Raw genomic sequence first — 27,910 nt, 5'->3', positions numbered from 1 at the left:
ATTATTCCTGCTATACGATGGAAAAACTGTTGTATTTTTATTGCATTTTATGCTTCGGGCATTGACTTCTAAGGCCCTAACTATTCAATCTGTAGGAGCAACGTCCTAGGGTGAAGCCTAGGTTGCCCGGAACATAGAAATGACCATAACTTTCACACTGGTTGCAATTATTCGTTTTATACGATGGAAAAGCTGTTGTATTTATATCGTATTTTATGCTTCTGGCGTTGACTTCTTAGGCCCTAACTATTCCATCTGGTGGAACAACGCCCTAGGGAGATGCGTAGGTTGCCCGGAAAGTAGAAATGACCATTACTTTCACACTGGTTGCTATTATTCGTTTTATACAACGGAAAAGCTGTTGTATTTATATCGTATTTTATGCTTCTGGCGTTGACATCTAAGGACCTAACCATTCGATCTGGTGGAGCAGCGCCCTAGAGTGAAGCCTAGGTTGCCCGGAACGTAGAAATGACCATCACTTTCAAACTGGTTGCAATTAATCCTGTTATACGATGGAAAAACTGTTGTATTTTTATTGAATTTTATGCTTCGACCATTGACTTCTAAGGCCCTAACTATTCAATCTGTTGGAGCAACGCCCTAGGGTGAAGCCTAGGTTGCCCGGAAAGTAGAAATGACCATAACTTTCATACTAGTTGCAATTATTCGTTTTATATGATGGAAAAACTGTTGTATTTATAATGTATTTTATGCTTCGGGCATTGACTTCTAAGGCCCTAACTATTCAATCTGTTGGAGCAACGCCCTAGGGTCAAGCCTAGGTTGCCCGGAAAGTAGAAATGACCATAACTTTCATACTAGTTGCAATTATTCGTTTTACATGATGGAAAAACTGTTGTATTTATAATGTATTTTATGCTTCGGGCATTGACTTCTAAGGCCCTAACTATTCAATCTGTTGGAGCAACGCCCTAGGGTCAAGCCTAGGTCGCCCGGAAAGTAGAAATGACCATAACTTTCATACTGGTTGCAATAATTAGTTTTATATGATGGAAAAACTGTTGTATTTATATTGTATTTTATGCTTCTGGCGTTCACTTCTTAGGCCCTAACTATACGATCTGGTGGAACAGCGCCCTAGAGTGGAGCCTTGGTTGCCCGGTACGTAGAAATGACCATTACTTTGACACTGTTTGCAAGTATACATTATATACGATGGAAAAGCTGTTGTATTTATATCGTATTTTATGCTTCTGGCGTTGACTTCTTCCAAACCCTAACTATTTCGTCTGGTTGAACAACGCCCTGGGGTAAAGCCCAGGTTGCGCGGAACGTTGAAATGACCATAACTTTCACACTGGTAGCAATTATTCGTTTTATACGGTGGAAAAACTGTTTTATTTATATCGTATTTTATGCTTCGGGCATTGACTTCTAAGGCCCTAACTATTCGATCTGGTGGAACAACGCCCTAGAGTGAAGACTAGGTTGCCTGGAACGCAGAAATGACCATCACCGTCACACGGGTTGCAATCATTCCTGTTATAGGATGGAAAGACTGTTGTATTTTTATTGTATATTAGAGGCCGTAGCTATTCGATCTTGTGGAACAACGCCGTACAGTGAAGCCTCGGTTGCCCGGATCGTAGAAATGACCATTTCTTTCACACTGTTTGCAATTATTCCTTTTATACGATGGAAAAGCTGTTGTATTTATATCGTATTTTTTTCTTCTGGCGTTGACTTCTAAGGCCGTAGCTATTAGATATGGGGGAGCAACGCCCTGGAGTGACGCCTAGGGTGCTCGGAACGTAGAAATGACCATTACTTTCACACTGTTTGCAATTATTCATTTTATACGATGGAAAAGCTGTTCTATTTATTTTGTATTTTATTCTTCGGGCGTTGACTTCTAAGCCCCTAACTATTCGATCTGGTGGTGCAACGCACTATAGTGAAACCTAGGTTGCCTGGAACGGAGAAATAACCATAACTTTCACACTGGTTGCTATTATTCGTTTTATACGATGGAAAACCTGTTATATTTATATTGTATTTTCAGCTTTTGGCGTTGACTTCTTAAGCCCTAACTATTCTATCTGTTGGAACAACGCCCTAGAGTGAAGCCTAGGTTGCCCGGAACGTAGAAATGACCACCACATTCACACTGGTTGCAATTATTCCTGTTATACGATGGAAAAACTCTTGTATATTTATTGTATTTTATGCTTCGGGCGTTGACTTCTATGGCCCTACCTATTCGATTTGGTGGAGCAACACCCTACAGTGAAGCCTAGGTTGTCAGGAACGTAGAAATGACCATAACATTCACACTGCCAGCAATTATTCGTTTTATACGATGGAAAAGCTGTTGTATTTATACCGTATTTTATGCTTCTGGCGTTGACTTCTTATGCCCTAACTATTCCATCTGGTGGAACAACGCCCTAGGGTGAAGCCTAGGTTGCCCGGAACGTAGAAATTACCATCACTCTCAAAGTGGTTGCAATTAATCCTTTTATACGATGGAAAAACTGTTGTATTTTTATTGCATTTTATGCTACCGGCGTTGACTTCTAAGGCCCTAACTATTCAATCCGTTGGAGCAACGCCCTAGGGTGAAGCCTAGGTTGCCCGGAAAGTAGAAATGAGGTTAATCTTCATACTGGTTGCAATTATTCGTTTTATACGATGGAAAAACTGTTGTATTTATATTGTATTTTATGTTTCGGGCGTTGACTTCTAAGCCCCTAACTATTCGATCTGGTGGTGCAACGCACTATAGTGAAACCTAGGTTGCCTGGAACGGAGAAATAACCATAACTTTCACACTGGTTGCTATTATTCGTTTTATACGATGGAAAACCTGTTATATTTATATTGTATTTTCAGCTTTTGGCGTTGACTTCTTAAGCCCTAACTATTCTATCTGTTGGAACAACGCCCTAGAGTGAAGCCTAGGTTGCCCGGAACGTAGAAATGACCACCACATTCACACTGGTTGCAATTATTCCTGTTATACGATGGAAAAACTCTTGTATATTTATTGTATTTTATGCTTCGGGCGTTGACTTCTATGGCCCTACCTATTCGATTTGGTGGAGCAACACCCTACAGTGAAGCCTAGGTTGTCAGGAACGTAGAAATGACCATAACATTCACACTGCCAGCAATTATTCGTTTTATACGATGGAAAAGCTGTTGTATTTATACCGTATTTTATGCTTCTGGCGTTGACTTCTTATGCCCTAACTATTCCATCTGGTGGAACAACGCCCTAGGGTGAAGCCTAGGTTGCCCGGAACGTAGAAATTACCATCACTCTCAAAGTGGTTACAATTAATCCTTTTATACGATGGAAAAACTGTTGTATTTTTATTGCATTTTATGCTACCGGCGTTGACTTCTAAGGCCCTAATTATTCAATCCGTTGGAGCAACGCCCTAGGGTGAAGCCTAGGTTGCCCGGAAAGTAGAAATGAGGTTAATCTTCATACTGGTTGCAATTATTCGTTTTATACGATGGAAAAACTGTTGTATTTATATTGTTTTTTATGCTTCTGGCGTTGACTTCTAAGACACTAGCTATTCGATCTGGTGGAGCAACGCCCTAGAGTGAAGCCGAGATTGCCCGGAACGTAGAAATGACCATCACTTTCAAACTGGTTGTAATTATTCCGGTTATATGATGGAAAAACTGTTGTATTTTTATTACATTTTATGCTTCGGGCATTGACTTCTAAGGCCCTAACTATTCAACCTGTTGGAGCAACGCCCTAGGGTGTAGCCTAGGTTGCCCGGATAGTAGAAATGAGCACAACTTTCATACTGGTTGCAATTACTCGTTTTATATGATGGAAAAACTGTTGTATTTATATTGTATTTTATGCTTCTGGCGTTCACTTCTTAGGCCCTAACTATCCGAACTGGTCGAACAACGCCCTAGAGTGAAGCCTAGGTTGCCCGGAACGTAGAAATGACCATCACTTTCAAACTGGTTGCAATTAATCCTTTTATACGATGGAAAAACTGTTGTATTTTTATTGCATTTTATGCTTCCGGCGTTGACTTCTAAGGCTCTAACTATTCAATCTGTTGGAGCAACGCCCTAGGGTGAAGCCTAGGTTGCCCGGAAAGTAGAAATGACGTTGACTTCCATACTGGTTGCAATTATTCGTTTTATACGATGGAAAAACTGTTGTATTTATATTGTATTTTATGCTTCTGGCGTTGACTTCTAAGGCACTAACTATTCGATCTAGTGGAGCAACGCCCTAGAGTGAAGCCTAAGTTTCCCGGAACGTAGAAATTACCATCACTTTCAAAGTCGTTGCAAATACTCCTGTTATATGATGGAAAAACTGTTGTATTTATATTGTATTTTATGCTTCTGGCGTTCACTTCTTGGGCCCTAACTATTCGATCTGGCGGGACAACGCCCTGGGGTGAAGTCTAGGTTCCCGGGAACGGAGAAATGACCATAACTTTAACACTGGTAGCAATTATTCGTTTTATACGATGGAAAAGCTGTAGTATTTATATCGTATTTTATGCTTCGGGCGTTGACTTCTTAGGCCCTAACTATTCCATCTGGTGGAACAACGCCCTGGAGTGAAGCCTAGGTTGCCCGGAACGTAGAAATGACCATAACTTTCACACTGGTAGCAATTCTTCGTTTTATACATGGAAAAACTGTTCTATTTATTTTGTATTTTATGCTTCTGGCATTGAATTCTAAGTCCCTAGCTATTCGATCTTGTGGGGCAACGCCATAGAGTGAAGCCTAGGTTGCCCGGAACGTAGAAATGACCGTTGCTTTCACAATGTATGCAACTATTCATTTTATTCGGTGGAAAAGCTGCTGTACTTAGATTGTATTTTATTCTTCTGGCGTTTAATTCTAAGTCCCTAGCTATTCCATCTGGTGGAGCAACGCCCTAGAGTGAAACCTGGATTACCCGGAACGTAGAAATGACCTGTACTTTCACACTGTTTGCAGTTATCCCTGTTATACGATGGAACAACTGTTGCATCTTTATTGTATTTTATGCTTCTGGCGTTGACTTCTTAGTCCCTAACTATTCGATCTGGTGGAGCATCGTCCTGGAGTGAAGCCTAGGTTGCCCGGAACGTTGAAATGACCAGTACTTTAATACTGTTTGCAGTTATTCCTGTTATGCGATGGAAAAACATTTGCATCTTTATTGTATTTTATGCTTCTGGCGTTGACTTCTAAGGCCCTAGCTATTCGATCTGCTGGAGCACAGCCCTAGAGTGAAGCCTAGGTTGCTCGGAACGTAGAAATGACCACTTCTTTCACAGTGTTTGCAATTATTCATTTAATATGATGGAAAAGCTGTTCTATTTATTTTGTATTTTATTCTTCGGGCGTTGACTTCTAAGCCCCTAACTATTCGATCTGGTGGTGCAACGCACTATAGTGAAGCCTAGGTTGCCTGGAACGGAGAAATAACCATAACTTTAACACTGGTTGCTATTATTCGTTTTATACGATGGAAAACCTGTTATATTTATATTGTATTTTCAGCTTTTGGCGTTGACTTCTTAAGCCCTAACTATTCTATCTGTTGGAACAACGCCCTAGAGTGAAGCCTAGGTTGCCCGGAACGTAGAAATGACCACCACATTCACACTGGTTGCAATTATTCCTGTTATACGATGGAAAAACTCTTGTATATTTATTGTATTTTATGCTTCGGGCGTTGACTTCTATGGCCCTACCTATTCGATTTGGTGGAGCAACACCCTACAGTGAAGCCTAGGTTGTCAGGAACGTAGAAATGACCATAACATTCACACTGCCAGCAATTATTCGTTTTATACGATGGAAAAGCTGTTGTATTTATACCGTATTTTATGCTTCTGGCGTTGACTTCTTATGCCCTAACTATTCCATCTGGTGGAACAACGCCCTAGGGTGAAGCCTAGGTTGCCCGGAACGTAGAAATTACCATCACTCTCAAAGTGGTTACAATTAATCCTTTTATACGATGGAAAAACTGTTGTATTTTTATTGCATTTTATGCTACCGGCGTTGACTTCTAAGGCCCTAATTATTCAATCCGTTGGAGCAACGCCCTAGGGTGAAGCCTAGGTTGCCCGGAAAGTAGAAATGAGGTTAATCTTCATACTGGTTGCAATTATTCGTTTTATACGATGGAAAAACTGTTGTATTTATATTGTTTTTTATGCTTCTGGCGTTGACTTCTAAGACACTAGCTATTCGATCTGGTGGAGCAACGCCCTAGAGTGAAGCCGAGATTGCCCGGAACGTAGAAATGACCATCACTTTCAAACTGGTTGTAATTATTCCGGTTATATGATGGAAAAACTGTTGTATTTTTATTACATTTTATGCTTCGGGCATTGACTTCTAAGGCCCTAACTATTCAACCTGTTGGAGGAACGCCCTAGGGTGTAGCCTAGGTTGCCCGGATAGTAGAAATGAGCACAACTTTCATACTGGTTGCAATTACTCGTTTTATATGATGGAAAAACTGTTGTATTTATATTGTATTTTATGCTTCTGGCGTTCACTTCTTAGGCCCTAACTATCCGAACTGGTCGAACAACGCCCTAGAGTGAAGCCTAGGTTGCCCGGAACGTAGAAATGACCATCACTTTCAAACTGGTTGCAATTAATCCTTTTATACGATGGAAAAACTGTTGTATTTTTATTGCATTTTATGCTTCCGGCGTTGACTTCTAAGGCTCTAACTATTCAATCTGTTGGAGCAACGCCCTAGGGTGAAGCCTAGGTTGCCCGGAAAGTAGAAATGACGTTGACTTCCATACTGGTTGCAATTATTCGTTTTATACGATGGAAAAACTGTTGTATTTATATTGTATTTTATGCTTCTGGCGTTGACTTCTAAGGCACTAACTATTCGATCTAGTGGAGCAACGCCCTAGAGTGAAGCCTAAGTTTCCCGGAACGTAGAATTTACCATCACTTTCAAAGTCGTTGCAAATACTCCTGTTATATGATGGAAAAACTGTTGTATTTATATTGTATTTTATGCTTCTGGCGTTCACTTCTTGGGCCCTAACTATTCGATCTGGCGGGACAACGCCCTGGGGTGAAGTCTAGGTTCCCGGGAACGGAGAAATGACCATAACTTTAACACTGGTAGCAATTATTCGTTTTATACGATGGAAAAGCTGTAGTATTTATATCGTATTTTATGCTTCGGGCGTTGACTTCTTAGGCCCTAACTATTCCATCTGGTGGAACAACGCCCTGGAGTGAAGCCTAGGTTGCCCGGAACGTAGAAATGACCATAACTTTCACACTGGTAGCAATTCTTCGTTTTATACATGGAAAAACTGTAGTATTTATATCGTATTTTATGCTTCTGGCATTGAATTCTAAGTCCCTAGCTATTCGATCTTGTGGGGCAACGCCATAGAGTGAAGCCTAGGTTGCCCGGAACGTAGAAATGACCGTTGCTTTCACAATGTATGCAACTATTCATTTTATTCGGTGGAAAAGCTGCTGTACTTAGATTGTATTTTATTCTTCTGGCGTTTAATTCTAAGTCCCTAGCTATTCCATCTGGTGGAGCAACGCCCTAGAGTGAAACCTGGATTACCCGGAACGTAGAAATGACCTGTACTTTCACACTGTTTGCAGTTATCCCTGTTATACGATGGAACAACTGTTGCATCTTTATTGTATTTTATGCTTCTGGCGTTGACTTCTTAGTCCCTAACTATTCGATCTGGTGGAGCATCGTCCTGGAGTGAAGCCTAGGTTGCCCGGAACGTTGAAATGACCAGTACTTTAATACTGTTTGCAGTTATTCCTGTTATGCGATGGAAAAACATTTGCATCTTTATTGTATTTTATGCTTCTGGCGTTGACTTCTAAGGCCCTAGCTATTCGATCTGCTGGAGCACAGCCCTAGAGTGAAGCCTAGGTTGCTCGGAACGTAGAAATGACCACTTCTTTCACAGTGTTTGCAATTATTCATTTAATATGATGGAAAAGCTGTTGTATTTATATCGTATTTTATGCTTCGGGCGTTGACTTCTTAGGCCCTAACATTTCGATCTGGTGGAGCAACGCCCTACAGTGAAGCCTAAGTTGCTCGGAACGTAGATATGACCATAACCTTCACACAGGTTGCAATTATTCGTTTTATACGGTGTAAAGGCTGTTGTGTTTATTTTGTATTTTATTCTTCTGGTGTTGACTTCTTAGGCCCTAGCTATTCGATCTCGTGGAACAACGCCGTAGAGTGAAGCCTAGGTTGCCCGGAACGCAGAAATGACCATTACTTTCACACTGTTTGCAATTATTCCTTTTATACTATGGAAATGCTGTTGTATTTATATCGTATTTTATGCTTCTGGCGTTGACTTCTAAGGACCTAACTATTCGATCTGCTGGAGCAACGCCCTAGAGTGACGCCTAGGTTGCTCGGAATGTAGAAATGACCATAACTTTCACACTGGTTGCAATTATTCGTTTTATACGATGGAAAAACTGTTGTATTTATGTTGTATTTTATCCTTCTGGCGTTGACTTCTTAGGCCCTAACTATTTGATCTGGTGGAGCAACGCCCTAAAGTGAAGCCTAGGTTGCCCGGAACGTAGAAGTGACCATAACTTCCACACTGGTTGCAATTATTAATTTAATATGATGGAAAAGCTGTTGTATTTATATCGTATTTTATGCTTCGGGCGTTGACTTCTTTGGCCCTAACATTTCGATCTGGTGAAGCAACGCCCTACTGTGAAGCCTAGGTTACCCGGAACGTGGATATGATCATAACCTTCACACAGGTTGCATTTACTCGTTTTATACGGTGTAAAGGCTGTTGTGTTTATTTTGTATTTTATTCTTCTGGTGTTGACTTCTTAGGCCCTAACTATTCGATCTCGTGGTACAACGCCGTAGAGTGAAGCCTAGGTTGCCCGGAACGTAGAAATGACTATTACTATAACACTGGATGCAAATTATTCCTGCTATACGATGGAAAAACTGTTGCATTTTTATTGCATTTTATGCTTGGGGCATTGACTTCTAAGGACCAAACTATTCGATCTGGTGGAGCAACGCCCTCGAGTGAAGCCTAGGTTGCTCGGAATGTAGAAATGACCATAACTTTCACACTGGTTGCAATTATTCGTTTTATACGATGGAAAAACTGTTGCATCTCTATCGTATTTTATGCTTCTGACGTTGACTTCTTAGTCCGTATCTATTCGATCTGGTGGAGCAACGCCCTGGCGTGAAACCTAGGTTGCCCGGAACGCAGAAATGACCACTACTATCACACTCGTTGCAAATTATTCCTGCTATACGATGGAAAAAATGTTGTATTTTTATTGCATTTTATGCTTCGGGCATTGACTTCTAAGGCCCTAACTATTCAATCTGTAGGAGCAACGTCCTAGGGTGAAGCCTAGGTTGCCCGGAACATAGAAATGACCATAACTTTCACACTGGTTGCAATTATTCGTTTTATACGATGGAAAAGCTGTTGTATTTATATCGTATTTTATGCTTCTGGCGTTGACTTCTTAGGCCCTAACTATTCCATCTGGTGGAACAACGCCCTAGGGAGATGCGTAGGTTGCCCGGAAAGTAGAAATGACCATAACTTTCATACTGGTTGCAATTATTCGTTTTATATGATGGAAAAACTGTTGTATTTATATTGTATTTTATGCTTCGGGCATTGACTTCTAAGGCCCTAACTATTCAATCTGTTGGAGCAACGCCCTAGGGTGAAGCCTAGGTTGCCTGGAAAGTAGAAATGTCCATTACTTTCACACTGGTTGCTATTATTCGTTTTATACAACGGAAAAGCTGTTGTATTTATATCGTATTTTATGCTTCTGGCGTTGACATCTAAGGACCTAACCATTCGATCTGGTGGAGCAGCGCCCTAGAGTGAAGCCTAGGTTGCCCGGAACGTAGAAATGACCATCACTTTCAAACTGGTTGCAATTAATCCTGTTATACGATGGAAAAACTGTTGTATTTTTATTGAATTTTATGCTTCGACCATTGACTTCTAAGGCCCTAACTATTCAATCTGTTGGAGCAACGCCCTAGGGTGAAGCCTAGGTTGCCCGGAAAGTAGAAATGACCATAACTTTCATACTAGTTGCAATTATTCGTTTTATATGATGGAAAAACTGTTGTATTTATAATGTATTTTATGCTTCGGGCATTGACTTCTAAGGCCCTAACTATTCAATCTGTTGGAGCGACGCCCTAGGGTCAAGCCTAGGTTGCCCGGAAAGTAGAAATGACCATAACTTTCATACTAGTTGCAATTATTCGTTTTACATGATGGAAAAACTGTTGTATTTATAATGTATTTTATGCTTCGGGCATTGACTTCTAAGGCCCTAACTATTCAATCTGTTGGAGCAACGCCCTAGGGTCAAGCCTAGGTCGCCCGGAAAGTAGAAATGACCATAACTTTCATACTGGTTGCAATAATTAGTTTTATATGATGGAAAAACCTTTGTATTTATATTGTATTTTATGCTTCTGGCGTTCACTTCTTGGGCCCTAACTATACGATCTGGTAGAACAGCGCCCTAGAGTGGAGCCTTGGTTGCCCGGTACGTAGAAATGACCATTACTTTGACACTGTTTGCAAGTATACATTATATACGATGGAAAAGCTGTTGTATTTATATCGTATTTTATGCTTCTGGCGTTGACTTCTTCCAAACCCTAACTATTTCGTCTGGTTGAACAACGCCCTGGGGTAAAGCCCAGGTTGCGCGGAACGTTGAAATGACCATAACTTTCACACTGGTAGCAATTATTCGTTTTATACGGTGGAAAAACTGTTTTATTTATATCGTATTTTATGCTTCGGGCATTGACTTCTAAGGCCCTGAACTATTCGATCTGGTGGAACAACGCCCTAGAGTGAAGACTAGGTTGCCTGGAACGCAGAAATGACCATCACCGTCACACGGGTTGCAATTATTCCTGTTATAGGATGGAAAGACTGTTGTATTTTTATTGTATATTAGACTTCAGGTGTTGACTTCTGAGGCCGTAGCTATTCGATCTTGTGGAACAACGCCGTACAGTGAAGCCTCGGTTGCCCGGATCGTAGAAATGACCATTTCTTTCTCACTGTTTGCAATTATTCCTTTTATACGATGGAAAAGCTGTTGTATTTATATCGTATTTTTTTCTTCTGGCGTTGACTTCTAAGGCCGTAGCTATTAGATATGGGGGAGCAACGCCCTAGAGTGACGCCTAGGGTGCTCGGAACGTAGAAATGACCATTACTTTCACACTGGTTGCTATTATTCGTTTTATACGATGGAAAAGCTGTTGTATTTATATCGTATTTTATCATTCGCGCGTTGACTTCAAAGGCCCTAACTATTCAATCCGTTGGTACAACGCCCTAGAGTGAAGCCTAGGTTGCCTGGAACGTAGAAATGAACATAACTTTAACACTGGTTACAATTATTCCCGTTATACGATGGAAAAGCTGTTGTATTTTTATTGTATTTTATGCTCCTGGCGTCGACTTCTTAGGCCCTAACTATTCGATCTGGTGGAACAACGCCCTAGAGTGAAGCCTAGGTTGCCGGGATCGTAGAAATGACCATAACTTTCGCACTGGTTGCAATTATTCGTTTTATACGATGAAAAAACTGTTGTATTTTTATTGTATTTTATGCTTTTAGCGTTGACTTCTTAGGCCCTAGCCATTGGATCTGGTGGACCAACGCCCTAGAGTGAAGCCTAGGTAGCCCGGTACGTAGAAATGACCATCCCGTTCACACTGGTTGCAATTATTCCTGTTATACGATGGAAAGGCTGTTGTATTTTTATTGCATTTTATGCTTCGGGAGTTGACTTCTAAGGCCCTAACCATACGATCTGGTGGACTAACGCCCTCGGGAGAAGCCTAGGTTGCCCGGAACGTAGAAATGGCCATAACTTTCTTACTGGTTGCAATTCTTCGTTTTATACGATGGAATAGCTGTTGTATTTATATTGTATTTTATGCCCCTGGCGTCGACTTCTTGCGCCCTAACTATTCGATCTGGTGGAACAACGCCCTGGAGTGAAGCCTAGGTTGCCCGGATCGTAGAAATGACCATCACTTTCACACTGGTTGCTATAATTCGTTTTATAAGATGGAAAAACTGTTGTATTTATATTGTATTTTATGTTTCGGGCGTTGACTTCAAAGATTCTAGCTATTCGATCTGGTGGAACAACGCCCTAGAGTGAAGCCTATGTTGCCCGGAACGTAGAAATGACCATTTTTTTCACACTGGTTGCAGTTATTCCTGTTATACGATGGAAAATCTGTGGCATTTTAATTGTATTTTATTCTTCTGGAGTTGAATTCTAAGTCCCTAATTATTCGATCTCGTGGAGCAACGCCGTAGAGTGAAGCTTAGGTTGCCCGAAACGTAGAAATGACCATTACTTTCACACGGTTTGCAAATATACATTATATACGATGGAAAAGCTGTTGTATTTATATTGTATTTTATGCTTCTGGCGTTGACTTCTTAGGCCCTAACTATATTATCTGGTGGAGCACCGCCCTAGAGTGAAGCCTAGGTTGCCCGGAACGTAGAACATACCATTACCTTCACACTGGTTGCAATTATTCCTGGTATACGATGGAACAACTGTTTCATCTTCATTGTATTTAATGCTTCAGGGGTTGACTTCTTAGGTCCTAACTATTCCATCTGGTGGATCAACGCCCTAGGGTGAATCCTAGGTTGCCCGGAAAGTAGAAATGACCATAACTTCCACACTGGTAGCAATTATTCGTTTTATACAATGGAAGAACTGTTCTATTTATTTTGCATTTTATGCTTCGGGCATTGTCTTCTAAGGCCCTAACTATTCAATGTGTTGGCGCAACGTCCTAGGGTGAAGCCTAGGCTGCCCGGAAAGTAGAAATGACCGTAACTTTCATCCTGCTTGCAATTATTCGTTTCATATGATGGAAAAACTGTTGTATTTATATTGTATTTTATGCTTCTGGCTTTGATTTCTAAGTCCCTAGCTATTCGATCTGGTAGAGAAACGTCCTAGAGTGAAACCTAGGTTATCCGGAACGTAGAAGTGTCCAGTACATTCACACTGGTTGCAGTTATTGCTGTTAAACGATGGAAAAACTGTTGCATCATTATTGTATTTTATGCTTCTGGTGTTGACTTCTGAGGCCCTAACTATTCGATCTGGTGGAGCGACGCCCTAGATAGAAGCCTAGGTTGGCCGGAATGTAGAAATGTCCATAACTTTCACTCTGGTTGCAATTATTCCTGTTATACGATGGAAAAACTGTTGTATTTTAATTGTATTTTATGCTTTTAGCGATGAATTATAAGTCCCTAGCTATTCGATCTGGTGGAGCAACGAAATAGAGTGACGCCTAGGTTGCCCGGAACGTAGAAATGTCCATAACATTCACTCTGGTTGCAATTATTCCTGTTATACGATGGAAAAACTGTTGTATTTTAATTGTATTTTATGCTTTTAGCGATGAATTATAAGTCCCTAGCTGTTCGATCTGGTGGACCAACGGGCTAGAGTGACGTCTAGGTTGCTCGGAACGCAGAAATGACCATTACTTTCACACTGGTTGCAATTATTCCTGTTATACGATGGAAAAACTGTTGTATTTTTATTGCATTTTATGCTTCGGGCGTTGACTTCTTAGGCCCAAACTATTCGATCTGGTGGAACGACGCCCTAGAGTAAAGCCTACGTTGCCCGGAACGTAGAAATGACCATAACTTTCACACTGGTTGCAATTATTCGTTCTATACGATGGAAAAGCTGTTATATTTATATTCTATATTATGCTTCTGGCCTTGATTTCTTCGGCCCTAACTATTCGATCTGGTTGAACAACGCCCTGGAGTGAAGCCTAGGATGCTCGGAACGTAGAAATGACCATTACTTTCACACTGGTTGCAGTTATCCCGGTTATACGATGGAATAACTGTTTCATCTTTATTGTACTTTATGCTTCGGGCGTTGACTTCTAAGGCCCTAACTATTCGATCTGGTAGAGCAACGCCCTATGGTGAAGCCTAGGTTGCCCAGAACGTAGAAATGACCATAACTTTCACACTGGTTGCAATTACTCGTTTTATACGATGGAAAAGCTGTTGTATTTATATTGTATTTTATGTTTCGGGCGTTGACTTCAAAGATTCTAGCTATTCGATCTGGTGGAACAACGCCCTAGAGTGAAGCCTATGTTGCCCGGAACGTAGAAATGACCATTTTTTTCACACTGGTTGCAGTTATTCCTGTTATACGATGGAAAATCTGTGGCATTTTAATTGTATTTTATTCTTCTGGAGTTGAATTCTAAGTCCCTAATTATTCGATCTCGTGGAGCAACGCCGTAGAGTGAAGCTTAGGTTGCCCGAAAAGTAGAAATGACCATTACTTTCACACTGTTTGCAAATATACATTATATACGATGGAAAAGCTGTTGTATTTATATTGTATTTTATGCTTCTGGCGTTGACTTCTTAGGCCCTAACTATATTATCTGGTGGAGCACCGCCCTAGAGTGAAGCCTAGGTTGCCCGGAACGTAGAACATACCATTACCTTCACACTGGTTGCAATTATTCCTGGTATACGATGGAACAACTGTTTCATCTTCATTGTATTTAATGCTTCTGGCGTTGACTTCTAAGGCCCTAACTATTCGATCTGGTGGAGCAACGCCCTACAGTGAAGCCTAGGTTGCCCGGAACGTAGAAATGACCATAACCTTCACACAGGTTGCAATTATTCGTTTTATACGATGTAAAGGCTGTTGTATTTATTTTGTAGTTTATGCTTCTGGCGTTGATTTCTAAGGCCCTAACTCTTCGATCTGGTGGAGCAACGTCTCAGAGTTGAGTCTAGGATGCCCGAAACGTCGAAATGATCATTACTTTCGCACTGGTTGCAATTAGCCGTGCTATACGATGGAAAAACTGTTGCATCTTTATCGTATTTTATGCTTCTGGCGTTGACTTCTAAGGCCGGAGCTATTCGATGTGGTGGAGCTACGCCCTAGAGTGACGCCTAGGTTGCTCGGAACGCAGAAATGACCATTACTTTCACACTGGTTGCAATTATTCCTGTTATACGATTGAAAAACTGTTGTATTTTTATTGCATTTTATGCTTCGGGCATTGACTTTTAAGGCCCTAACTATTCAATCTGTTGGAGCAACGCCCTAGTGTGAAGCCTAGGTTGCCCGGAACGTAGAAATGAGCATAACTATCACACTTGTTGCAATTATTCGTTTTATACGATGGAAAAGCTGCTTTATTTATATCGTATTTTATGCTTCAGGGGTTGACTTCTTAGGTCCTAACTATTCCATCTGGTGGATCAACGCCCTAGAGTGAAACCTAGGTTATCCGGAACGTAGAAGTGTCCAGTACATTCACACTGGTTGCAGTTATTCCTGTTAAACGATGGAAAAACTGTTGCATCATTATTGTATTTTATGCTTCTGGTGTTGACTTCTGAGGCCCTAACTATTCGATCTGGTGGAGCAACGCCCTAGATAGAAGCCTAGGTTGGCCGGAATGTAGAAATGTCCATAACTTTCACTCTGGTTGCAATTATTCCTGTTATACGATGGAAAAACTGTTGTATTTTAATTGTATTTTATGCTTTTAGCGATGAATTATAAGTCCCTAGCTATTCGATCTGGTGGAGCAACGCAATAGAGTGACGCCTAGGTTGCCCGGAACGTAGAAATGTCCATAACTTTCACTCTGGTTGCAATTATTCCTGTTATACGATGGAAAAACTGTTGTATTTTAATTGTATTTTATGCTTTTAGCGATGAATTATAATTCCCTAGCTGTTCGATCTGGTGGACCAACGGGCTAGAGTGACGTCTAGGTTGCTCGGAACGCAGAAATGACCATTACTTTCACACTGGTTGCAATTATTCCTGTTATACGATGGAAAAACTGTTGTATTTTTATTGCATTTTATGCTTCGGGCGTTGACTTCTTAGGCCCAAACTATTCGATCTGGTGGAACGACGCCCTAGAGTAAAGCCTACGTTGCCCGGAACGTAGAAATGACCATAACTTTCACACTGGTTGCTATTATTCGTTCTATACGATGGAAAAACTGTTATATTTATATTCTATATTATGCTTCTGGCCTTGATTTCTTCGGCCCTAACTATTCGATCTGGTTGAACAACGCCCTGGAGTGAAGCCTAGGATGCTCGGAACGTAGAAATGACCATTACTTTCACACTGGTTGCAGTTATTCCTTTTATACGATGGAAAAGCTGTTGTATTTATATCGTATTTTTTTCTTCTGGCGTTGACTTCTAAGGCCGTAGCTATTAGATATGGGGGAGCAACGCCCTAGAGTGACGCCTAGGGTGCTCGGAACGTAGAAATGACCATTACTGTCACACTGGTTGCAATAATTAGTTTTATATGATGGAAAAACTGTTGTATTTATATTGTATTTTATGCTTCTGGCGTTCACTTCTTGGGCCCTAACTATACGATCTGGTAGAACAGCGCCCTAGAGTGGAGCCTTGGTTGCCCGGTACGTAGAAATGACCATTACTTTGACACTGTTTGCAAGTATACATTATATACGATGGAAAAGCTGTTGTATTTATATCGTATTTTATGCTTCTGGCGTTGACTTCTTCCAAACCCTAACTATTTCGTCTGGTTGAACAACGCCCTGGGGTAAAGCCCAGGTTGCGCGGAACGTTGAAATGACCATAACTTTCACACTGGTAGCAATTATTCGTTTTATACGGTGGAAAAACTGTTTTATTTATATCGTATTTTATGCTTCGGGCATTGACTTCTAAGGCCCTAACTATTCGATCTGGTGGAACAACGCCCTAGAGTGAAGACTAGGTTGCCTGGAACGCAGAAATGACCATCACCGTCACACGGGTTGCAATTATTCCTGTTATAGGATGGAAAGACTGTTGTATTTTTATTGTATATTAGACTTCAGGTGTTGACTTCTGAGGCCGTAGCTATTCGATCTTGTGGAACAACGCCGTACAGTGAAGCCTCGGTTGCCCGGATCGTAGAAATGACCATTTCTTTCTCACTGTTTGCAATTATTCCTTTTATACGATGGAAAAGCTGTTGTATTTATATCGTATTTTTTTCTTCTGGCGTTGACTTCTAAGGCCGTAGCTATTAGATATGGGGGAGCAACGCCCTAGAGTGACGCCTAGGGTGCTCGGAACGTAGAAATGACCATTACTTTCACACTGGTTGCTATTATTCGTTTTATACGATGGAAAAGCTGTTGTATTTATATCGTATTTTATCATTCGCGCGTTGACTTCAAAGGCCCTAACTATTCAATCCGTTGGTACAACGCCCTAGAGTGAAGCCTAGGTTGCCTGGAACGTAGAAATGAACATAACTTTAACACTGGTTACAATTATTCCCGTTATACGATGGAAAAGCTGTTGTATTTTTATTGTATTTTATGCTCCTGGCGTCGACTTCTTAGGCCCTAACTATTCGATCTGGTGGAACAACGCCCTAGAGTGAAGCCTAGGTTGCCGGGATCGTAGAAATGACCATAACTTTCGCACTGGTTGCAATTATTCGTTTTATACGATGAAAAAACTGTTGTATTTTTATTGTATTTTATGCTTTTAGCGTTGACTTCTTAGGCCCTAGCCATTGGATCTGGTGGACCAACGCCCTAGAGTGAAGCCTAGGTAGCCCGGTACGTAGAAATGACCATCCCGTTCACACTGGTTGCAATTATTCCTGTTATACGATGGAAAGGCTGTTGTATTTTTATTGCATTTTATGCTTCGGGAGTTGACTTCTAAGGCCCTAACCATACGATCTGGTGGACTAACGCCCTCGGGAGAAGCCTAGGTTGCCCGGAACGTAGAAATGGCCATAACTTTCTTACTGGTTGCAATTCTTCGTTTTATACGATGGAATAGCTGTTGTATTTATATTGTATTTTATGCCCCTGGCGTCGACTTCTTGCGCCCTAACTATTCGATCTGGTGGAACAACGCCCTGGAGTGAAGCCTAGGTTGCCCGGATCGTAGAAATGACCATCACTTTCACACTGGTTGCTATAATTCGTTTTATAAGATGGAAAAACTGTTGTATTTATATTGTATTTTATGTTTCGGGCGTTGACTTCAAAGATTCTAGCTATTCGATCTGGTGGAACAACGCCCTAGAGTGAAGCCTATGTTGCCCGGAACGTAGAAATGACCATTTTTTTCACACTGGTTGCAGTTATTCCTGTTATACGATGGAAAATCTGTGGCATTTTAATTGTATTTTATTCTTCTGGAGTTGAATTCTAAGTCCCTAATTATTCGATCTCGTGGAGCAACGCCGTAGAGTGAAGCTTAGGTTGCCCGAAACGTAGAAATGACCATTACTTTCACACTGTTTGCAAATATACATTATATACGATGGAAAAGCTGTTGTATTTATATTGTATTTTATGCTTCTGGCGTTGACTTCTTAGGCCCTAACTATATTATCTGGTGGAGCACCGCCCTAGAGTGAAGCCTAGGTTGCCCGGAACGTAGAACATACCATTACCTTCACACTGGTTGCAATTATTCCTGGTATACGATGGAACAACTGTTTCATCTTCATTGTATTTAATGCTTCTGGCGTTGACTTCTAAGGCCCTAACTATTCGATCTGGTGGAGCAACGCCCTACAGTGAAGCCTAGGTTGCCCGGAACGTAGAAATGACCATAACCTTCACACAGGTTGCAATTATTCGTTTTATACGATGTAAAGGCTGTTGTATTTATTTTGTAGTTTATGCTTCTGGCGTTGATTTCTAAGGCCCTAACTCTTCGATCTGGTGGAGCAACGTCTCAGAGTTGAGTCTAGGATGCCCGAAACGTCGAAATGATCATTACTTTCGCACTGGTTGCAATTAGCCGTGCTATACGATGGAAAAACTGTTGCATCTTTATCGTATTTTATGCTTCTGGCGTTGACTTCTAAGGCCGGAGCTATTCGATGTGGTGGAGCTACGCCCTAGAGTGACGCCTAGGTTGCTCGGAACGCAGAAATGACCATTACTTTCACACTGGTTGCAATTATTCCTGTTATACGATTGAAAAACTGTTGTATTTTTATTGCATTTTATGCTTCGGGCATTGACTTTTAAGGCCCTAACTATTCAATCTGTTGGAGCAACGCCCTAGTGTGAAGCCTAGGTTGCCCGGAACGTAGAAATGAGCATAACTATCACACTTGTTGCAATTATTCGTTTTTTACGATGGAAAAGCTGCTTTATTTATATCGTATTTTATGCTTCAGGGGTTGACTTCTTAGGTCCTAACTGTTCCATCTGGTGGATCAACGCCCTAGGGTGAATCCTAGGTTGCCCGGAAAGTAGAAATGACCATAACTTCCACACTGGTAGCAATTATTCGTTTTATACAATGGAAGAACTGTACTATTTATTTTGCATTTTATGCTTCGGGCATTGTCTTCTAAGGCCCTAACTATTCAATGTGTTGGCGCAACGTCCTAGGGTGAAGCCTAGGCTGCCCGGAAAGTAGAAATGACCGTAACTTTCATCCTGCTTGCAATTATTCGTTTCATATGATGGAAAAACTGTTGTATTTATATTGTATTTTATGCTTCTGGCTTTGATTTCTAAGTCCCTAGCTATTCGATCTGGTAGAGCAACGCCCTAGAGTGAAACCTAGGTTATCCGGAACGTAGAAGTGTCCAGTACATTCACACTGGTTGCAGTTATTGCTGTTAAACGATGGAAAAACTGTTGCATCATTATTGTATTTTATGCTTCTGGTGTTGACTTCTGAGGCCCTAACTATTCGATCTGGTGGAGCGACGCCCTAGATAGAAGCCTAGGTTGGCCGGAATGTAGAAATGTCCATAACTTTCACTCTGGTTGCAATTATTCCTGTTATACGATGGAAAAACTGTTGTATTTTAATTGTATTTTATGCTTTTAGCGATGAATTATAAGTCCCTAGCTATTCGATCTGGTGGAGCAACGAAATAGAGTGACGCCTAGGTTGCCCGGAACGTAGAAATGTCCATAACTTTCACTCTGGTTGCAATTATTCCTGTTATACGATGGAAAAACTGTTGTATTTTAATTGTATTTTATGCTTTTAGCGATGAATTATAAGTCCCTAGCTGTTCGATCTGGTGGACCAACGGGCTAGAGTGACGTCTAGGTTGCTCGGAACGCAGAAATGACCATTACTTTCACAATGGTTGCAATTATTCCTGTTATACGATGGAAAAACTGTTGTATTTTTATTGCATTTTATGCTTCGGGCGTTGACTTCTTAGGCCCAAACTATTCGATCTGGTGGAACGACGCCCTAGAGTAAAGCCTACGTTGCCCGGAACGTAGAAATGACCATAACTTTCACACTGGTTGCAATTATTCGTTCTATACGATGGAAAAGCTGTTATATTTATATTCTATATTATGCTTCTGGCCTTGATTTCTTCGGCCCTAACTATTCGATCTGGTTGAACAACGCCCTGGAGTGAAGCCTAGGATGCTCGGAACGTAGAAATGACCATTACTTTCACACTGGTTGCAGTTATCCCGGTTATACGATGGAATAACTGTTTCATCTTTATTGTACTTTATGCTTCGGGCGTTGACTTCTAAGGCCCTAACTATTCGATCTGGTAGAGCAACGCCCTATGGTGAAGCCTAGGTTGCCCAGAACGTAGAAATGACCATAACTTTCACACTGGTTGCAATTACTCGTTTTATACGATGGAAAAGCTGTTGTATTTATATTGTATTTTATGTTTCGGGCGTTGACTTCAAAGATTCTAGCTATTCGATCTGGTGGAACAACGCCCTAGAGTGAAGCCTATGTTGCCCGGAACGTAGAAATGACCATTTTTTTCACACTGGTTGCAGTTATTCCTGTTATACGATGGAAAATCTGTGGCATTTTAATTGTATTTTATTCTTCTGGAGTTGAATTCTAAGTCCCTAATTATTCGATCTCGTGGAGCAACGCCGTAGAGTGAAGCTTAGGTTGCCCGAAACGTAGAAATGACCATTACTTTCACACTGTTTGCAAATATACATTATATACGATGGAAAAGCTGTTGTATTTATATTGTATTTTATGCTTCTGGCGTTGACTTCTTAGGCCCTAACTATATTATCTGGTGGAGCACCGCCCTAGAGTGAAGCCTAGGTTGCCCGGAACGTAGAACATACCATTACCTTCACACTGGTTGCAATTATTCCTGGTATACGATGGAACAACTGTTTCATCTTCATTGTATTTAATGCTTCTGGCGTTGACTTCTAAGGCCCTAACTATTCGATCTGGTGGAGCAACGCCCTACAGTGAAGCCTAGGTTGCCCGGAACGTAGAAATGACCATAACCTTCACACAGGTTGCAATTATTCGTTTTATACGATGTAAAGGCTGTTGTATTTATTTTGTAGTTTATGCTTCTGGCGTTGATTTCTAAGGCCCTAACTCTTCGATCTGGTGGAGCAACGTCTCAGAGTTGAGTCTAGGATGCCCGAAACGTCGAAATGATCATTACTTTCGCACTGGTTGCAATTAGCCGTGCTATACGATGGAAAAACTGTTGCATCTTTATCGTATTTTATGCTTCTGGCGTTGACTTCTAAGGCCGGAGCTATTCGATGTGGTGGAGCTACGCCCTAGAGTGACGCCTAGGTTGCTCGGAACGTAGAAATGACCATTACTTTCACACTGGTTGCAATTATTCCTGTTATACGATTGAAAAACTGTTGTATTTTTATTGCATTTTATGCTTCGGGCATTGACTTTTAAGGCCCTAACTATTCAATCTGTTGGAGCAACGCCCTAGTGTGAAGCCTAGGTTGCCCGGAACGTAGAAATGAGCATAACTATCACACTTGTTGCAATTATTCGTTTTATACGATGGAAAAGCTGCTTTATTTATATCGTATTTTATGCTTCAGGGGTTGACTTCTTAGGTCCTAACTATTCCATCTGGTGGATCAACGCCCTAGAGTGAAACCTAGGTTATCCGGAACGTAGAAGTGTCCAGTACATTCACACTGGTTGCAGTTATTCCTGTTAAACGATGGAAAAACTGTTGCATCATTATTGTATTTTATGCTTCTGGTGTTGACTTCTGAGGCCCTAACTATTCGATCTGGTGGAGCAACGCCCTAGATAGAAGCCTAGGTTGGCCGGAATGTAGAAATGTCCATAACTTTCACTCTGGTTGCAATTATTCCTGTTATACGATGGAAAAACTGTTGTATTTTAATTGTATTTTATGCTTTTAGCGATGAATTATAAGTCCCTAGCTATTCGATCTGGTGGAGCAACGCAATAGAGTGACGCCTAGGTTGCCCGGAACGTAGAAATGTCCATAACTTTCACTCTGGTTGCAATTATTCCTGTTATACGATGGAAAAACTGTTGTATTTTAATTGTATTTTATGCTTTTAGCGATGAATTATAATTCCCTAGCTGTTCGATCTGGCGGACCAACGGGCTAGAGTGACGTCTAGGTTGCTCGGAACGCAGAAATGACCATTACTTTCACACTGGTTGCAATTATTCCTGTTATACGATGGAAAAACTGTTGTATTTTTATTGCATTTTATGCTTCGGGCGTTGACTTCTTAGGCCCAAACTATTCGATCTGGTGGAACGACGCCCTAGAGTAAATCCTACGTTGCCCGGAACGTAGAAATGACCATAACTTTCACACTGGTTGCTATTATTCGTTCTATACGATGGAAAAACTGTTATATTTATATTCTATATTATGCTTCTGGCCTTGATTTCTTCGGCCCTAACTATTCGATCTGGTTGAACAACGCCCTGGAGTGAAGCCTAGGATGCTCGGAACGTAGAAATGACCATTACTTTCACACTGGTTGCAGTTATTCCTTTTATACGATGGAAAAGCTGTTGTATTTATATCGTATTTTTTTCTTCTGGCGTTGACTTCTAAGGCCGTAGCTATTAGATATGGGGGAGCAACGCCCTAGAGTGACGCCTAGGGTGCTCGGAACGTAGAAATGACCATTACTGTCACACTGGTTGCAATAATTAGTTTTATATGATGGAAAAACTGTTGTATTTATATTGTATTTTATGCTTCTGGCGTTCACTTCTTGGGCCCTAACTATACGATCTGGTAGAACAGCGCCCTAGAGTGGAGCCTTGGTTGCCCGGTACGTAGAAATGACCATTACTTTGACACTGTTTGCAAGTATACATTATATACGATGGAAAAGCTGTTGTATTTATATCGTATTTTATGCTTCTGGCGTTGACTTCTTCCAAACCCTAACTATTTCGTCTGGTTGAACAACGCCCTGGGGTAAAGCCCAGGTTGCGCGGAACGTTGAAATGACCATAACTTTCACACTGGTAGCAATTATTCGTTTTATACGGTGGAAAAACTGTTTTATTTATATCGTATTTTATGCTTCGGGCATTGACTTCTAAGGCCCTAACTATTCGATCTGGTGGAACAACGCCCTAGAGTGAAGACTAGGTTGCCTGGAACGCAGAAATGACCATCACCGTCACACGGGTTGCAATTATTCCTGTTATAGGATGGAAAGACTGTTGTATTTTTATTGTATATTAGACTTCAGGTGTTGACTTCTGAGGCCGTAGCTATTCGATCTTGTGGAACAACGCCGTACAGTGAAGCCTCGGTTGCCCGGATCGTAGAAATGACCATTTCTTTCTCACTGTTTGCAATTATTCCTTTTATACGATGGAAAAGCTGTTGTATTTATATCGTATTTTTTTCTTCTGGCGTTGACTTCTAAGGCCGTAGCTATTAGATATGGGGGAGCAACGCCCTAGAGTGACGCCTAGGGTGCTCGGAACGTAGAAATGACCATTACTTTCACACTGGTTGCTATTATTCGTTTTATACGATGGAAAAGCTGTTGTATTTATATCGTATTTTATCATTCGCGCGTTGACTTCAAAGGCCCTAACTATTCAATCCGTTGGTACAACGCCCTAGAGTGAAGCCTAGGTTGCCTGGAACGTAGAAATGAACATAACTTTAACACTGGTTACAATTATTCCCGTTATACGATGGAAAAGCTGTTGTATTTTTATTGTATTTTATGCTCCTGGCGTCGACTTCTTAGGCCCTAACTATTCGATCTGGTGGAACAACGCCCTAGAGTGAAGCCTAGGTTGCCGGGATCGTAGAAATGACCATAACTTTCGCACTGGTTGCAATTATTCGTTTTATACGATGAAAAAACTGTTGTATTTTTATTGTATTTTATGCTTTTAGCGTTGACTTCTTAGGCCCTAGCCATTGGATCTGGTGGACCAACGCCCTAGAGTGAAGCCTAGGTAGCCCGGTACGTAGAAATGACCATCCCGTTCACACTGGTTGCAATTATTCCTGTTATACGATGGAAAGGCTGTTGTATTTTTATTGCATTTTATGCTTCGGGAGTTGACTTCTAAGGCCCTAACCATACGATCTGGTGGACTAACGCCCTCGGGAGAAGCCTAGGTTGCCCGGAACGTAGAAATGGCCATAACTTTCTTACTGGTTGCAATTCTTCGTTTTATACGATGGAATAGCTGTTGTATTTATATTGTATTTTATGCCCCTGGCGTCGACTTCTTGCGCCCTAACTATTCGATCTGGTGGAACAACGCCCTGGAGTGAAGCCTAGGTTGCCCGGATCGTAGAAATGACCATCACTTTCACACTGGTTGCTATAATTCGTTTTATAAGATGGAAAAACTGTTGTATTTATATTGTATTTTATGTTTCGGGCGTTGACTTCAAAGATTCTAGCTATTCGATCTGGTGGAACAACGCCCTAGAGTGAAGCCTATGTTGCCCGGAACGTAGAAATGACCATTTTTTTCACACTGGTTGCAGTTATTCCTGTTATACGATGGAAAATCTGTGGCATTTTAATTGTATTTTATTCTTCTGGAGTTGAATTCTAAGTCCCTAATTATTCGATCTCGTGGAGCAACGCCGTAGAGTGAAGCTTAGGTTGCCCGAAACGTAGAAATGACCATTACTTTCACACTGTTTGCAAATATACATTATATACGATGGAAAAGCTGTTGTATTTATATTGTATTTTATGCTTCTGGCGTTGACTTCTTAGGCCCTAACTATATTATCTGGTGGAGCACCGCCCTAGAGTGAAGCCTAGGTTGCCCGGAACGTAGAACATACCATTACCTTCACACTGGTTGCAATTATTCCTGGTATACGATGGAACAACTGTTTCATCTTCATTGTATTTAATGCTTCTGGCGTTGACTTCTAAGGCCCTAACTATTCGATCTGGTGGAGCAACGCCCTACAGTGAAGCCTAGGTTGCCCGGAACGTAGACATGACCATAACTTCCACACTGGTAGCAATTATTCGTTTTATACAATGGAAGAACTGTACTATTTATTTTGCATTTTATGCTTCGGGCATTGTCTTCTAAGGCCCTAACTATTCAATGTGTTGGCGCAACGTCCTAGGGTGAAGCCTAGGCTGCCCGGAAAGTAGAAATGACCGTAACTTTCATCCTGCTTGCAATTATTCGTTTCATATGATGGAAAAACTGTTGTATTTATATTGTATTTTATGCTTCTGGCTTTGATTTCTAAGTCCCTAGCTATTCGATCTGGTAGAGCAACGCCCTAGAGTGAAACCTAGGTTATCCGGAACGTAGAAGTGTCCAGTACATTCACACTGGTTGCAGTTATTGCTGTTAAACGATGGAAAAACTGTTGCATCATTATTGTATTTTATGCTTCTGGTGTTGACTTCTGAGGCCCTAACTATTCGATCTGGTGGAGCGACGCCCTAGATAGAAGCCTAGGTTGGCCGGAATGTAGAAATGTCCATAACTTTCACTCTGGTTGCAATTATTCCTGTTATACGATGGAAAAACTGTTGTATTTTAATTGTATTTTATGCTTTTAGCGATGAATTATAAGTCCCTAGCTATTCGATCTGGTGGAGCAACGAAATAGAGTGACGCCTAGGTTGCCCGGAACGTAGAAATGTCCATAACTTTCACTCTGGTTGCAATTATTCCTGTTATACGATGGAAAAACTGTTGTATTTTAATTGTATTTTATGCTTTTAGCGATGAATTATAAGTCCCTAGCTGTTCGATCTGGTGGACCAACGGGCTAGAGTGACGTCTAGGTTGCTCGGAACGCAGAAATGACCATTACTTTCACACTGGTTGCAATTATTCCTGTTATACGATGGAAAAACTGTTGTATTTTTATTGCATTTTATGCTTCGGGCGTTGACTTCTTAGGCCCAAACTATTCGATCTGGTGGAACGACGCCCTAGAGTAAAGCCTACGTTGCCCGGAACGTAGAAATGACCATAACTTTCACACTGGTTGCAATTATTCGTTCTATACGATGGAAAAGCTGTTATATTTATATTCTATATTATGCTTCTGGCCTTGATTTCTTCGGCCCTAACTATTCGATCTGGTTGAACAACGCCCTGGGGTGAAGCCTAGGATGCTCGGAACGTAGAAATGACCATTACTTTCACACTGGTTGCAGTTATCCCGGTTATACGATGGAATAACTGTTTCATCTTTATTGTACTTTATGCTTCGGGCGTTGACTTCTAAGGCCCTAACTATTCGATCTGGTAGAGCAACGCCCTATGGTGAAGCCTAGGTTGCCCAGAACGTAGAAATGACCATAACTTTCACACTGGTTGCAATTACTCGTTTTATACGATGGAAAAGCTGTTGTATTTATATTGTATTTTATGTTTCGGGCGTTGACTTCAAAGATTCTAGCTATTCGATCTGGTGGAACAACGCCCTAGAGTGAAGCCTATGTTGCCCGGAACGTAGAAATGACCATTTTTTTCACACTGGTTGCAGTTATTCCTGTTATACGATGGAAAATCTGTGGCATTTTAATTGTATTTTATTCTTCTGGAGTTGAATTCTAAGTCCCTAATTATTCGATCTCGTGGAGCAACGCCGTAGAGTGAAGCTTAGGTTGCCCGAAACGTAGAAATGACCATTACTTTCACACTGTTTGCAAATATACATTATATACGATGGAAAAGCTGTTGTATTTATATTGTATTTTATGCTTCTGGCGTTGACTTCTTAGGCCCTAACTATATTATCTGGTGGAGCACCGCCCTAGAGTGAAGCCTAGGTTGCCCGGAACGTAGAACATACCATTACCTTCACACTGGTTGCAATTATTCCTGGTATACGATGGAACAACTGTTTCATCTTCATTGTATTTAATGCTTCTGGCGTTGACTTCTAAGGCCCTAACTATTCGATCTGGTGGAGCAACGCCCTACAGTGAAGCCTAGGTTGCCCGGAACGTAGAAATGACCATAACCTTCACACAGGTTGCAATTATTCGTTTTATACGATGTAAAGGCTGTTGTATTTATTTTGTAGTTTATGCTTCTGGCGTTGATTTCTAAGGCCCTAACTCTTCGATCTGGTGGAGCAACGTCTCAGAGTTGAGTCTAGGATGCCCGAAACGTCGAAATGATCATTACTTTCGCACTGGTTGCAATTAGCCGTGCTATACGATGGAAAAACTGTTGCATCTTTATCGTATTTTATGCTTCTGGCGTTGACTTCTAAGGCCGGAGCTATTCGATGTGGTGGAGCTACGCCCTAGAGTGACGCCTAGGTTGCTCGGAACGCAGAAATGACCATTACTTTCACACTGGTTGCAATTATTCCTGTTATACGATTGAAAAACTGTTGTATTTTTATTGCATTTTATGCTTCGGGCATTGACTTTTAAGGCCCTAACTATTCAATCTGTTGGAGCAACGCCCTAGTGTGAAGCCTAGGTTGCCCGGAACGTAGAAATGAGCATAACTATCACACTTGTTGCAATTATTCGTTTTATACGATGGAAAAGCTGCTTT

Source organism: Calliopsis andreniformis, unplaced genomic scaffold (assembly GCF_051401765.1).
Source record: "Calliopsis andreniformis isolate RMS-2024a unplaced genomic scaffold, iyCalAndr_principal scaffold0008, whole genome shotgun sequence".
NCBI classification, from domain to species: domain Eukaryota; kingdom Metazoa; phylum Arthropoda; class Insecta; order Hymenoptera; family Andrenidae; genus Calliopsis; species Calliopsis andreniformis.
The sequence above is the reverse complement of the archived record's forward strand: the minus strand, read 5'-3'. Positions refer to the sequence as shown.